The 5023-nt window shown below is 44.9% G+C and overlaps 1 pseudogene; it reads right to left on the minus strand.

Moving 5' to 3' along the window:
• Positions 1-3291: 3291 nt before the first annotated feature.
• On the minus strand, positions 3292-3408 carry LOC126483032 (5S ribosomal RNA; annotated as a pseudogene).
• Between the last annotated feature and the right edge of the window lie 1615 nt (positions 3409-5023).

The raw sequence follows: 5023 nt of genomic DNA on the forward strand, positions 1-5023 counted from the left end.
GTGTTCAGATCCGGAGAATATAGTGGCCAATCGACGCCCATGCCAGTGGCCCCTGGATACTCCAGAACCAGAAGGCGGTCGCCAACGTGTTTCCTCCAGGGCATGAAACACTCCCCTGCATCGATGGGGGTTGTGCTCTATCTTGGATGAACCACATCTTGTCGAAATCAGGGTCACTTTGGATAATGGGGATGAAATCATCTTCCAAAACATTCATGTACTGTTTGGTAGTCACCGTGCCGTCAAGGAATATCGCACCGATTATTCCTTGACTGGACATTGCCCACCACACAGTCACGCGTTGAGGATGAATAGACTTCTCGATAGCGAAATGTGGATTCTCAGTCCCCCCAAATGCACCAATTTTGCTTATTGACGTATCAATCCAAATGAAAGTGGGCTACGGCGCTAAACCAAACCATATTCACATCAGATTCCTGTTCGTTAGTTCTGTGGACAGTACTACTGGCGAAACACAACTGCTTTTCCATAGTCCTGGGGCTTGAGGGCTCATGGGTTGAAATTTGTATGGGAAGAGATTCGGGTCTTCAACAACAATTTCTTGCAGTCTCTCCCGGTTAATTAGTAACCGTTATGCAGCTCGTCTGATCGATTTCCTGGGGCTGGTTTGAAACACCGCACGTGTAATCTCGATGTTTTCAAACGCTTTCTACCCTTTTTGGACGACCGACATTGCCAACACTGTCATCACGAACACTACCCGTTCTCTCAATCTTGCGAATGAAATTCTTAATGGTTAGCACACTTGGACCGGTTGTCTTCAGCTTGAACTCGGTCGCAAACTTCCTTTAAGCTGCAGTTGGGCTTCTATTGCTCGCATAGTAGGCCTTCGCAGGCGCTATACGCTCAGGCACGTTGTACCTAACTTTCACGGGCAAATGGCTGACAACAACAAGCCGCGTGCGCATGCGCATACTAATTCCCATCATGCTCCGAGGCCAATTACGCAGTTTCAACGTCCTAAAGCAATCTGTTCGGAAGCTTTGACGGTTTTATAGTTCAACAGTTGTCACCCTGTACTACATCAATGACATTCCAGACCGAAGAGATACCCCAGACAGGGGTGGGAAACCAACCTGACTACCTCTCCCTGTATGCCCTGACGACGGGGGTCATATATAGTCTGGGGTCCATTTTTTTTCTTTTGAGCGGCGCCACGTATGTGCAGTGGACTGAATATCTTTTCATGTAAAAACGATTTAGTGTGTCAGAAATTCTTAATGCTTCGGCGAACGTTTATTAGAGAACTCGTGAATGTGTGACTTCTATCGGATTTTAAAGACGTGTAGGAATAATTTTATGAATTTTCAGCGCCGCTCGATAAGAGAGGAACAGATTCAGCGAACATACACTGAGGCCACAAAAGGCATGGAATACCGCCTAATATCGTATCGAATCGAACCTCTTTTTGCCTCGCGTAGTGCAGCAACTCGACTTGGTATGAACTCAACAAGTCTTTGGAAGTCCCCTGCAGAAATATCTACAGCCAAACATAATTGCGAAAGCGTTGCCGGCGCTGGATGTTATGGAAGAACTAACATCTCTATTGTGCCTCATAAATGTTAGATGGGATTAATATTGCGTGATGTGGGTGGGCATTAATTCACTCGAATTGTGCAAAATGTTCTCCAAATCAGTCGCGAAAACCGTGGCCCGATGACATGGACCATTGTCATCCATAAAAACTCAATCTTTGTTTGGGAAAATGAATTACCTGAATGGCTGCCAAAGGTCTGCAAGTAGCCGAACACAAACATTTCCAGTCAATGATCGGTTCAGTTGGACCAGAGGACCCTGCCCATTCCATATAAGTCCGCAGCTCGTGGTCGTGCGGTAGCGTTCTCGCTTCCCGCGCCCGGGTTCCCGGGTTCGATTCCCGGCGGGGTCAGGGATTTTCTCTGCCTCGTGATGACTGGGTGTTGTGTGGTGTCCTTAGGTTAGTTAGGTTTAAGTAGTTCTAAGTTCTAGGGGACTGATGACCATATGTGTTAAGTCCCATAGTGCTCAGAGCCATTTTTTGAACCATTCCATATAAACACAACCCATAGCATTATGGAGCCACCACCAGCTTCCACAGTGCTTTGATAACAGCTTGGCTAAACAGTTTCGTGGGATCTGCACCACACTCGAACTGTACCATTTGCTCTTACGAACTTAACCCGGGGCACATCTTACCAGGCCACGGTTTTCTAGTCGTCGAGGGTGGAACCTACATGGTCACGAGCCGAGGAGAAGCGTTGTGTAGTAAGCAAAGCCACTCGCGTCGGTCATCTGATGGCATAGCCCATTAATGGAAAATTTCGCTGCACTGTAACGTGACTGCTCACGGTCATTAAGCGAAGCAGTCGTCCACTACGTAGAGGTAATACCCGAAATTTGGTATTCTCGGTACACTCTTGAGACTGCGGGACTGTGGACCTCGGAAAATTGACTTCTCCCCAGAAAAGGAATGTCCCATGTGCCTAGTTCCAAATACCACTCCACGTACAAAGTCTGTTGATTCCCGTCGTGCGGCCATAACCACACTGGAAGTCTTTTCACACGAATCATCTGATTCCAATGACGGCTCCGCCAATGCACTGAACCTCTTATACCTCCACTTCGTGATATTACCGCCATCTGTATAGCCTATGTGGATATCGCTATGCCGTGATTTTTGTTATGTCATTGTACAATATTGAGGCATTACTTCTAAACTTGATCAAGAGACACTTCATTTTCTTTATTTCTTAACTAGCTGCACAGCATAGCTTTGCCGGTGGTAACAGAGTTATTTATAAAAGCTAATATCCTTTTATCAAAGTATCTCCTCCTTCCCCTCACCACGTCCATCTCCTTGTTCTACCCTCCCTCTGTGTCCAATAGCTCCACCACCCCTCTCTGTCGATTTCTTCCTGCTCCTCTTTCTGTCCACCTGCTCCACCTCCTCTCTCTGTCCAACTCGTCCCCATCTCTATGTTCATTCCCTCCTCCCTCTTCTCTGCGTCCATCTTCTCCTCCTCGTCTATTTGTGTCCATCTCCTCCTTACCTCTCAGCGTCTTCTATTTCCACCTTGGCATCTTCTCTCTCCAAGTTGTCATCGCCATCCCAGTGGAAGGCTGGTGGTTCTTACCTCTGCCATGGGGACCAGGTGAGGATGCGGATAGGAAGGCGTGTGGTCAGCACACCGCTCTGCCGGTCATCATGGCGGTTTTCTTTGACCGGAGCCGCTACTATTCGGCCGAGTAGCTCCTCAGATGGCATCACGAGGCTGAGTGCACCCCGAAAAATGGCAACAGCACATGGCGGCTGGATGGTCACCCATCCAAGTGCCGGCCACGCCCGACAGCGGTTAACTTCGGTGATCTCACGGGAACCGGTGTATCCACTGCGGCAAGGCCGTTGCCTTTTCAGATCATAACGAATGTTGAAATTGTTCCATTGACGTAGGTTGAGCTTCTTACCCAAAGCTTTTGCAACACACACGTTGTATGCCTTCCCCATGCACAATGTATGTTAAATGTATTCATATATATGTAACATATTCCACATGTATCTGTACACGTATTTCACCCGTGTACCGGGGAATTCTCCATGCAGTTTCATTTTTACACAGCTAGATATTTATGGTGTCATGTCTCCTGGATTATGATTTGTACCATGATAAAATGTTCCAGGTACATACAATGATATACGTGGCTACTGTTTGCGATATGTGGAGTGAATATGATTAATTATAAGGAATTAATAGATTTAAACATTAAGCACGTTGTAGCAGTTTTCCTCGCTGTCAGTATTCCTACATCATGTTTACTAAACTATTTGTTGTATGATAATATATATTTGTAGATATATTCAGTGACATATGTGGATATTGTCTGCGAAATTTGTTGCCAACAGGATTAGTAGCAAAAAAGTAATAAATGTAAGAGTCATACAAGATGAAGTAGTTTCTCAACATCTCAGTGCTATGATGTCATATCTCCTGAACTATGAGTCATACGATGATATAATTTTGCTGGTAGATTCCGTGGTTTGTGTGAATACTGTCTGCGAAATTTGTTGCGAATATAGTTAGTAGCATAAAAGTAATAAATTTCAAAGTCATGCCCAATGAAGCAGTTTTACCTCATGAACAGTGAAAACGTAGTAGGGGTAAATGACAAACTTTCCTGATCATTTTGTGGGGGTTCGTCAGCTATAACAATTTAGTAAGAAGGATCTGATATTGTGCGGGAAGCTTGTTGCTTGTCGCTGAATGCTCACATTATCAATTCTGGATGAATAAAGTATCTGTATTCGTGTGTCTTGGTGTACACTTCTATTTTACCCGCACTTCCACACCTTTGTTAGATAGGTATACGTAAGGTAATCCATTTGTTAATTCAGGGTACGGGATGTCTCCATTCCAAATTTCATACAGATCTGTCCATCTGTTTCAGCTTGAAAGAGCAACAAACATGCGAACACACACACATACACACACACACACACACACACACACACACACACACACACACACACACACACAGAATCTTTCGAAATTACAATATATATAAGATTAAAAGACAAGGTGATGTCATGTTTTTCGAAAGTGTTTCATTAAAAATAGCGTTGATATTTCCTACTTGCCATTCCATGAGCAACACTCGATTGTATGCGTGTTGGAGCCACTGTTGGCAGGGAAGTAGACCAGTTGGGACATTGTGGCAAATTTACAAGGTACGCAAACTTCTTAATGGTGGATCAGGGAATTTTCCCTGCTCTGGACCTTCTCATTACGAGTTGGTCAGCGCACTCTCTACATGCAGTGGGAACAATTGAGGCTGTTAGCACGTCCGATACGGTGATCTGTCAGGGCAGGAACACTTATTACCTCACCCTAATTAATGAATTAGTCAGACAGTGGTCTGAAATGTAACAGGAGCTGCAGCACAGGGTCTTTACTATTGTTTTAACCATATAATCATCTAATACTGTTGTAAAATACCGTAACGGTTATACAGCATGACTCATTTATAG

This window comes from Schistocerca serialis, chromosome 5 (genome assembly GCF_023864345.2).
Source record: "Schistocerca serialis cubense isolate TAMUIC-IGC-003099 chromosome 5, iqSchSeri2.2, whole genome shotgun sequence".
Lineage (NCBI taxonomy): Eukaryota > Metazoa > Arthropoda > Insecta > Orthoptera > Acrididae > Schistocerca > Schistocerca serialis.